This window comes from Perissodus microlepis, chromosome 22, assembly GCF_051167445.1.
Source record: "Perissodus microlepis isolate ML-2025 ecotype Zambia chromosome 22, ASM5116744v1, whole genome shotgun sequence".
Classification (NCBI taxonomy): domain Eukaryota; kingdom Metazoa; phylum Chordata; class Actinopteri; order Cichliformes; family Cichlidae; genus Perissodus; species Perissodus microlepis.
The window spans coordinates 2,923,258-2,934,254 of NC_140481.1; positions in this window are offsets into that span (position 1 = coordinate 2,923,258).

Here is a 10,997-nt window from a genome sequence, read left to right on the forward strand (position 1 = left end):
ATGGAAACCGTCTATGTTTATGTGTGAGTCCGGAGTTAGCGCGGTTAGCCACAACTCTGTGAAGCACATCACGCTGCACTCCCTGTAGCTCCTCTGATGTCGGGTTAGAGCCGCCAGTTCATCCACTTTATTGGGGAGAGATCTCACGTTCCCCATAATACCTGAAGGAATCACTGGCCGGTACCTCCTAACCTTACTGCGACGCCCGATCCCGGCCCGAGTGCCGCGTTTCTTCCTCCTCACCTCGTGGGGGATTTTGGCTCGCTCGGCGGTAGGCAGAACAGCGGAGGCCCCGAGGGCTAACAGCTGATCCCTGCTGTAAACAATGGGAGGTCGGACCTACACGCGCTCTCCGGACATGATTGTCCATAAAATTCTGCACTAGATTGTGGAGTAGAACAGTCCACAATATAAAAACAAGAACACGAAATGAAATAACAACAAAGAAAGAGAAAAAAGGACGCGGTCAGGTCGGAGCTGCTGATACTGGCTGCCAGCTTGGAGTGGCGCCGGAAACAAAGCTCAGCAGGTGTTTACAATGGAGAGGGAGAATGGATTCTTGAAGTGGCCAATGTCAGCAGAGGAGGCAAAGTCCCGAGTCACTGAGCTGTGGAGTGATAGGATAGGCTGGGCTTCAGGTAGGCTCATACACTCAGCCAAACTTGGACCCACAGGTACCCCTGGAGGCTTGGGCTGTGTAGGACCCTCTGGAGGCTGGGGCAACACAGGGTACACAGATCCCAATGGACACTTGGGCTGGTGCTGCACAGGACCTATTGAGGGCTCATGTTACCCTGGGCTACACAAGACACAGTCTCTTCTAGCTGGGGCTGTGCAAGGCACACAGACCACATGGACTCAGGATGCACAGGATCCTTGGGATGTACTGAATTATCTAGCACAGGTTGTTCAAAATTAGTCAGCACAAGTTCATCAAGATTCACAAGGGTAACCAGCTGAGGCACAGTCTGTGAAGCGGTCTAACCAGATTAATATGGAGCTGACACAGTCTGGATAGAAAAAAATTGAGCCATTCCATTCATATCACTGTAACCTTAGCTTGAGAAGCAGCTGGCAAGCAGGTCTGCAGCAGTAGTGAAGAGGGAGGTGGCTTGTTGCTGCAACAGTGAAGTCACAGGAAGTTCGGGTGGATATCTTGAGTCAAATGAGTGGTGAGGCTCTGCTCTGGAATTGTCCTTTCATGTAAATACATGAGGAAAAAAGCCTCTAAAAGAATTGGGTACTGAAGCAATTAAGGGTGTTTCTCAATAATTTCTCTTATGCCTGAAAGTCTCATATAACCTTAATCTCCTTAGAATCATAAACCTAAAAATAAATAACTAGCTAACAAGAGAAATATATACAAAACAAGAGGAATATATACAAAACAAGAGGAATATATACAAAAAAATAGGAGAAAGGCACACATTGGAGAACAAAATTGTTGCAAAGTGCTTGGAGGTAGTGCAAAGAAAAGGCTAAGAACAGAGGTAAACAGACACTAAATATACACGTACAAGGTAACGAGGAAATGGCAAACAGGAGGGAGACACTACTGAACCTAATTAGATGAGACTGGGAGGAAGCAAACCAGAAAACATGAACATAGAACTGAAAACACTAGACACAACTAGAGATGGACCGATCCGATATAACGTATCGGTATCGGTCCGATACTGACGTAAATTACTGGATCGGATATCTGAGAGAAATAAAAAATGTGATCCATTAAATATCAAAAAAGCACCTCACAAAACTTGCGACATGGCGTAACTCGGCTCATAACCGTAGCAGTGTGCTCACGTGATAGAGCGGCTGTGTGTATTTGTAGCCTCAACCAGCATTTCATCTCCGATGAAGTGATCCCAGAGAGAAGTAAAGCAAGTGTGTAAGTTCATCTCTGAATGTTTGTAAAGCATTCCCACGTTAAGCTTAACAACCAATATATGGAGCGAGTGCCTCTTCTTGCTGCTACTTCAATCGTGAAACTGATTAATGATCAGCTGATCGGCTTTTCTGTCGCAAGTCCGTCTCTCTTGTTTGTTTATCGCCCACTTCGCACCAGAAAGAGGAAACCAGCGGCTGAATAACAGCAGCACGTTTAAGCTTTATAAGCTGTTGTTAGAATTTATTTAATATTACTTTCTACACCAGGATCCTTTTCTACGCAGCTGATGGCTGGTAACTGTGCAGGGGCGGATCTAGCAAAGTTTAGCCAGGGGGGCCGATAGGGCATGAACAGGGAAAAGGGGGCACAAAGACATACTTTTCTTTCTTATTCTCATTTAAAATGTTTAGCTTTTAATAAATAATTATCTGAATCTTACACCCAAAGTTTTAATCTTATGTAAAATATATAGAAGTCCATTACTGTATATAGTAACTGTTAAGTCTAATATACCCTAGTAAGCTATAGTACTTTTTCCTTTGGGAAGGTACCATCTGTGCAGTCTGCAATTCTGTTGAAGAAAGATGTTGAATCTATTCAATATTTCTTGAAAAATAATTGATTTCTGTGTATTTTTTTTTCCCACACTGCATCAAATTAAAGTTGATTACATCGATTAAGCATCATGAGGTGGAGGGTGGAGGGTGGTTCCCTATTATTTTTTTTGCTGGGAGTTTGCAACCCTATTAGTTAGGTTGCTTAATATTTCTGCTAAGTACTCTTTAAAATACCAGAATAGGAAGGATGGAGTAGGTTTAAGTTTATTAGATTGATCAGTATTGCTGAACTATGAAATATTTTGGGTGCAGTGTATTTTTTACATACAGGTATAACAGAATAGCTTTAGTGTTGTTGTTTATTTAAACTTGAGTATGAACTTATACAAAATGCAGCAATATATTAAAAAAAAACAGTTTTATTGATTAAAAAACACACTATATCGGATTCATATCGGTATCGGCAGATATCCAAATTTATGATATTGGTATCGGTATCGCACCATCTCTAGACACAACAGAAGGAAGGCACAGAGAACAGCTAAACACTGGGAAGGATAACAAATACCCCAAAACTAACAAAACCACTGAACATTTATAAACATAAACACGGAGTCCACAGACTCCAGACCATGACATGGTCTGAATAGATTCAGTGGGTGAGTGGCCTGAGTGATGAAGGTTACTCAAATGCATGGTGTAGATATTACAGGTTCTGTGCCGCAGTGGTGTGACTCATATGTATCTAATACTCTTCAGTTTGTTCATGTAAATGGAGAGTCCTCCTCACACACTGAGGTTAATTATGGAGTTCTACAGGGTTCAGTGCTAGGACCAATTCTGTTTACGTTATACATGCTTCCCTTAGGCAGCATCATCACAAGACATATCATACATGTTCACTGTTATGCAGATGATACCCAACTTTACCTATCCATGAAGTCAGATAACACACACCAGCAAGTCAAACTGCAGCAATGTCTAAAGACTTGGATGGCCTCTAATTTCCTGCTTCTAAATTCAGATAAAAGGCCATTGTACACCACGGGGCTATTGTACTCTGCCCTAAAAATCTTAGAAATACTGTATCTAATCAGATGCTTACTCTGGATGACACTATGAGAAATCTTGTTGTTTTCAATAAGGATATCAATCAATCAATCAATCAATCAAGGCTTTATTCGCCACGTGCAGGTTGCCCTGCAGTGAAATAGGACCCCCCCCCCCCCCCCCCCACCGACCTTACACACACAACACAGACATCACATGGGGACACAGGTCGGAGATCGGTAGCGTTACAGAAAAAAAACACTGAAATATACACTACAATGGGAAAGTACAAGAGGAAAAAAAGAGACCTCTACTCATGCTGGGCTCTTGGGAGGACAACATGAGAACAGGAAACAAAAAAACTCCTCTGCACAAAAAAGCACATAAATGTCCACAGCACAACATTATGGAACACGTGACAAGCCACAGGGTCGGGTGGGGGGTGAGGAGTAATCCGAAGCAAACACAGCAGCCATCCTGCCCAGCGCTACCATTCCAGCGCGGGCTCAGACCCGCCGTGTTCCCAGGAGGGAACAAGCATCGAAGGTGTTTGGAAAGGGAGGGGAGATGAGTGTGTGCATATCAGTGTATATGTATATGTGTGCGTGTCCAGAGTTCAGCTGAGACAGTATCCTTCGCCCTGCTGGGCTAAGTAAACAGTCTTCCAGCCAACCCAGGTGGCCTTGCATGGAATGGGAACGAACAGTCTAAACACAGTCGTTATCAGGGTGTTGTTGTTCGGCTCCAGCCTTGCGACCGCAGCTGGCGCCGAAAGGGTATCCGCATGAAGTGATGGTGCTTTTTACTTTAGTGCGAACAGCTCATATGAATTTCAAAGCTGTTTTAACAGTCCAACACTGGTCTCTTAATCTCCCGTTGGAGAGCCGTGAGCTTTTCCATGATGTTATCAAACTTGCCATCGTTCCAATCCCAGCAGGCAGCCTCGTGGGGGTTTGAACAGCCTGTTCCACTTTCTTAATTCTTCGATAAGTCAGGGCCAAGCCAGCTCCGATCAGCCAGAACCCTGTTACCATGGTTCCGAATAGGTAGATATCTTCAGCACTCAGGCTCACCCAAGCCCAAATTTCTCGTTGAGAAAGGGGTGTCAATTGCATTTAGGGACCAGTTGATCAAATCCATAATTCCTCTTTTAGGTTTTAGACTGTGAGCGAGTGTTCCAGGGAAAAGTAATACAAAAAACACGAGACTAGACAAGGACATAAGAGGCTAAGCAGGGAAGCTAAGGGAGAGGAGGAGGAGGAGAGGAGAAAAGTGCGACCGCCTTCGTCAAGAGCAAGAGCAGAATGTACTTCAGTGCACTAACTAATGTGTGGAACTGCTTTCTTCCATTTCTGGAATATCTAAAATCTAATATCAACACGATCTGTGTTCCAGATCCATGTAAACGATGTCCTCCTGGACTTCATCAATCACTTTGTCTTTGTCTACTTCGACAACATTCTCATCTTCTCAAAACTAGCAACACTCTGAAACATCCTGCCTCAGAGTGTTGCTGAAAAACTAGTTCATGCATTTATTACTTCTACACTGGACTACTGTAATTCTTTATTATCAGACTGTCTTGAAAAATACTTTGTTTGATCCAAAATGTTGCAGCATAAATACTGACAGGGACTAGAATGGGACTCTTCTCCTATTTCTATCATAGCAGTCCACCATAATCTGGCAAATACCCCCTTGGCACCTTACTCCTAGAACAGCTGCCCCACGTCCAGCATTGGGCATTCCCAGTGCAGGTGCAGTAGTCACCTCTAACGCTCCTGCCTTAGCGTTTCATAGCTCTCTGTGTGGAGAGCAGCAAAAGAGAGAGAGAGGGTTACTCACCTGCATTTGTGGCTGCGGCTCCATGGTCAGGGCCACTGGAGTGGAGCTGGGGAGCTTTCTTCTCGGGGCCAGAACCAGCTAACTCTCCCCTGCCGGTAGCAAGCAGCCCATGCTCTCCTCCATCTTTGCTTCCTGGTGGTTCTTGGTTAGCGTGACCACCACCTGCTGATGTCAGCGGACCAATTGCACTGTCTCCCCAGGAAGCCCCTGCACGAACTGCTCCCAGATCACCACATCAAACAGCTGCTCCTCCTCCTGTGATGGCCCCGGCTAAAGCCATCACACCCCCACATCAAAGAGATAACGCGTAAATGTGAAAGGCTGATCCTTCACATTAATTCTGCTGCTACGGAATCACTGGCGGTGAGAAAATTAGTCGCACATGCCTTGCCAGCCTCACTTGCACCACCCCCACCCCCTGAACCTACTGCACCATCCCTTCTCTGCAGCGAAGCTGGAGACCACAGACCACCACAGTGTTCTAAAGAGAGTTTTGGATGTTTGAATGATTGTTTCCCCTTGGACCCCAGTTTCCTTTCCTGCACAAATGTATATAGCACATTCTGGTGACTTCACCGTAAATAAAAGCACACTAAACTCTGATTCTCCCTCCATCTAAGGCCATTCCAGTATTCATGACTGATTATAGACTCAGTGGACTCTGACCCTGTTGGTTGTGCTCCTGCCACTGAGGAAGGGCAGGTTAGCCAGCACGAACAAATACTTATGACCGAAGAGCTCATTTCCCTCACTCAGACTTTGGCCAAACACAACACTTTATCCCATGCCTGTCTTCTGCTAACTCTCTGCCCTCATCCTATTGTAGGGTCTGCTTTACAATATAAAGCGCTAAGTGTGATTGTGATTTTGGCGCTGTATAAATAAAATTCAGTTGAATTGAATTGTATTGCCTGGTTGTTGGAACCACTATTGACACAACTTCCCGCTCCAGAAGTGTTTAAAGGTGAGTCGGTGCTGGTTTTTCTTACCAAGTGTACTCCAGTGTCCCAACAACAGAGGAAAATCTATGAGTTGGACAGTTCAAAAATTATCTTTAGTGTGCGGCTGCTGCATGATCATACCCTTAAACGGGCCTAAGCAGTATTAAAAACTAACACACATCTCTCTTTTTTAAGGATTTTCTCACTAGGTTCTGCAGTGTGTTCGATAAGTGCTGAAGTCCGAGTACTGCAGCGCACTGTTTATTGAACCTAAAGAAAGGTAAGTGGAGCATTGCTGATTTTTCCATAGATTTCTGGATACTGGCAGAGGAGATGTGCTGAGTGGAAAAGGCCCCTGAGGAGCCTTTTTCAATGGTTTAAATGATGAACTGAAAAATGAATTAGTTGCCAAGAATTACCTACGTCCCTTGACTCTCTCGTTATGTATGAAGACTGATGATGATATTCATGAGCACAGGTCATTCAGGAACTCCAAAGCGCAGAATTCCTTGGGGGGTGTTTTTTGCTACTGCTTCCTGCAGAAATGCTCCAGAGCCGGTCAGTAAAAGCAAAAATGAGGCAGACGACTCCAAGAAGCAGCCTATGCAGCTGGGCTGCACTCGCCTCACCCCACTGAATGCAGCCAAAAGCTCACAGCTGGTGAGTGCTTCTATTGTGGAATTAAAGGGCATTTCCTTCACTCCTGTCCCATGGAGCTTAAAGGCCGTGCTCACCAGTAATGGTATGGGTACTGGTGGGTGAGGACTTAAACATCCCCACTGTGTTCCAGATCCATGTAAACGATGTCCTCCTGGACTTCATCAATCACTTTGTCTTTGTCTACTTCGACAACATTCTCATCTTCTCAAAATTACCTCAGGAACATGAATCCCACGTTAAGCAAGTGTTATGCACAAAAAAAAAGTCCTCCAGTCCTTTTCCAACTCCATGGCGCCCTTAGTCACACATTGCCCTTGATTTTGTTGCCAGTCTCCCTCCATCCTCTGGCAATATGATAATGCTGACCATAACTGATCATTTCACCAAAGCAGCACATTTTGTGGCCTTACCTAAACCCCCTCAGCTTTAGAAACCACACAGCTCCTTACAGATCACGTGTTCCATGACATCAAGTTGGGCATGGTCTCCAACCGGAGTACCCAGTTTCTCTCCCAGGTCTGGAAGGAATTCTGCTCTGCTCTCGATGCTAAGGTCAGTTTGTTCTGTGGTTTTCACCCACAGACCAATGGCCAAGCAAACCAGAAACTTCTGTATTGTCTGTTCTAACCAATCCACTTGGAGTTCACAGTTAACCTGTGCATAACTATCCTCTCTTGGATACCAGCCTCCTCTCTTGGATACCACCACTCAGGGCATTCCATTGCCAGCACCCTGACAAGCCTGGTGGATTGCCAGGTGCTCCCATTAGGACGAGGTAATTTCATGGTCCTCTGTTCTCCCTGGGTTTTTGTTTTTCTATCACTTCAGTCTCTCTCTAATATGTTGTGGTTTGTTTTTATCTGGGCTTTGGTGCATAGTCATTGCAGGTTCCCACCCTTGGCTCCATACACCTGGAGTAATCAACCGCCTGTGGCCCATGATTGCATCAGCACCCACCACTTATGTGTTTTTTCCTAAGGATCTGGCATTGTCTTCTCCCTCCTCTGCACAGGTCTTCTCTCGATTTCCCTCCCTGGAGTGTGGTGAGCAATGACTGTAGAAAACATGGACGACGCGACAGCACCTCCTCCCATTGTGCAAAAATGAAGCCAAAATATCCCACTTGTGGAGGCTGCCATCTTGCATTTCTGGAGCTAAAGTCTGCTCAGTAGTGTCTTGAGGTGGAGCGACTGTGTCACGCTCCCACCCACACACCCACTGGACGTGACCGCAATTACACCCCCTACACTTTTTACGTAGCCCGGCTGCTCCAGTTTATTTGCTGATGGGTTTACCGCGACTGACGACTCGTTCAACTAAGGTAAATACAACCATGTCACTGTTATGAAAAAGACACACAGCTTATCATCTTATAGTTCTAAAACATCTAAAATCACTCTGTTGTTAATTCGTTTGCTAGCTTAGCTGCTAGCATATGCAATATGTTGGAGGCTTGTTGCTAGCTAGTTAGCGATGCTGCACACCTGTTACTCTAATAGTCTGTATTATTGAATGATTCAACACTCCTTAGGTTTTGTTATCCATTTTTAGACAGCGGTGAGATCAGCTGCACACTATGCAGAGGCCCAGAGTTACTGTTAATCAGGGGCGGAGCGTGGGGGTGGTTTACTGGGCTTAAGCCCGGGTTGTTTTGTCAGAAGCCCGGGGTCTTTTGGAGTGTAATTTTTTCATAGTTAGATGCCTGGCTGACAACTGTATAAAACAAAAACTACACACAATATTCGAAGCACATAGTGCACACTGTGGGAATTTACGACTGTGCGTGAATCCCCCCTGATATTGGTATGATCCGAGCTCAGGCACTAAGCGACTGAGCGAGAGGGCGGGGCAGCCGCTGCCTGTGAGTGCGCTGTTGGAGAAACGGAGCCAGCCATACTAAGGAGAGCTTAAGTTTGACCAGGTACCAAAGCAAATCATTCGTACCGTACAAATAATGTAAATATGACGGTGTATCACGAAAGATTGATATCAAACTGATCACTTGACCAATATTACGTTACTTGCTCTTCAAGTGAATCAACAAATGGCAACATGAAAAGCCGAACAACAACAATGCTGTTTCTTTAGAGAGTCTTAGCTTACATGTGTGTTTATTTCATATTTTCAGTTGTTACCCTCCACGGCTAAATAAATCGGTTTCAGTAATGCACTGATATACAAGAATGGACATAAGGAGCTTCTTTCAAAGAAAAAACTCTGGTAGATGTTATTTTATATATTATGCTTTGTATGTTGTTCAGTATATTTCTATGCAAAACAAGAGGAACTTCAATACACACCAGTATATTCACAGTTGAAACCAGATATTTACATACACTTTATGGAAAACACAAGAACATTTTTTTACTGTACAACATCAATTTAGAGTAAACTTGTTTTGTTTTGGATAAATAAATATTGAAATATCTTTTGAATTAGTTAAATGTCAGAATAAAGAGAGACAGAGCTGTCTATTTTTTATCACTTTCATCAAATTAAGGAGTACATGTACACTAAGTTTATTGTTAATTAATAAGAAACTCCAGACGATTCCATTCTGAGCTGAAGAAGCTTCTGATAGGTTCATAGAGTCCATGTGAGTAAATTGGTGGCACACCTGTGGATGCATATAAGGCAAAACACAGAGTCTGTTTCTTTGAAATGGGAAAATTAAGAGATATCAACCAAAACACCAGAAAAAGAATTGTGGAGCTCCATAAGTGTGGCTCAATTATGAATACAATTTGGTGCCATTTACAATTAAGAAATACAGATAGTTTCTCTCTTTACTCTTAAAATTAACAAATATGTTATTGATAAATAATATATTTATCAATCTAAAAAAAATAAACATTTAGTCTGATTTGATGTTACAATTAAAAAAGTGTTTGTGTTTTGATCTGAAGAGTGTGTAAATATCTGGTTTCAACTGTATATTTGATGATGTTGGTGTTTGGCTTGATTGTCAGCACAGAGAGGGAGAGAGAGGAACAGAGAGGGAGAGAGAGGAACAGAGAGGGAGATGGAGAACGAGGACAGAACAGAGATGGAACAAGAGCAGGTGAGACACACATGTTAGTCAAATGGTTGTTTACCAAAAGTATCACCGTATCATAGGTACTCATGTATCTTGTACCTAGTGTTTCTTTTTAGGTTTACTATTTTTCAAATTCTACATTTATTAAGTTATGCAGGCTTGTTTGCACAACAAGGCTGAATAATTATATAAACTTTTCTCAATCTAAATAGTGGACTTTGGTAGAATTAAAAAAAATAAGTGTAGTGCAGGTCTATGATGATTTTTAGTGCTACTATCATCTAGTTCTGATTCTGGTTCTGTCTTGGTTAAGTCCTAAGTAGTCCTGATTTTGAACTGTTGTAGTCCTGTTTTAATTCCGGATCAGTTCTGGGTCTGGTTGAATCGGGGTTTAGCCCCGACTTTGTTCTGCCTTGCTGCTTAATTAAAAAACTAGTTTAAGGTGTCCTGCATATGTGATATATATTTTTCCATATATGAAGTTCTTTTTTGAACAAAACTCAAAACAGAGCCAATTAATCTTTCAGTCATTTCTAACCCCCCCCTCCAAAAAAAAAAAAAAATCCCACATGCATACTACCCTTTACGGCTAAGCCCCGGGTGTTTCAAATGTCTGGCTCCGCCTCTGCTGTTAATATCAAAAATGTAATGCTGTCCTTTGAGATTTTAACATTTAAGACTGTGAGTGTAATGGATCTAAAACTGTTTAAATCTTCAGAGCCGTCTACAGCCTGGTAACATGGAAACTTTAAAAACAGCAACAGATGGTTTCAGTAGAGTAGTCTAATTTGTTCTTTTCATTTAATAATAGAGTCCATATGATATCAACAGCTACATTCACCCTGGGGAAAAACCAATGAGGGAGACCATGAGGACTAAGCTGGATTTCCTGGGTCCAGAGGTTTGGAGAAACTTCTTCCCTTTCTTTCATCACAGCTGTCCTGCGCCAGATGTTCTGTTGACCCACTGAGAGAGGCTTCATTTAAGAAACACCAGGAAGCCTGAAGCTCATCGCATTG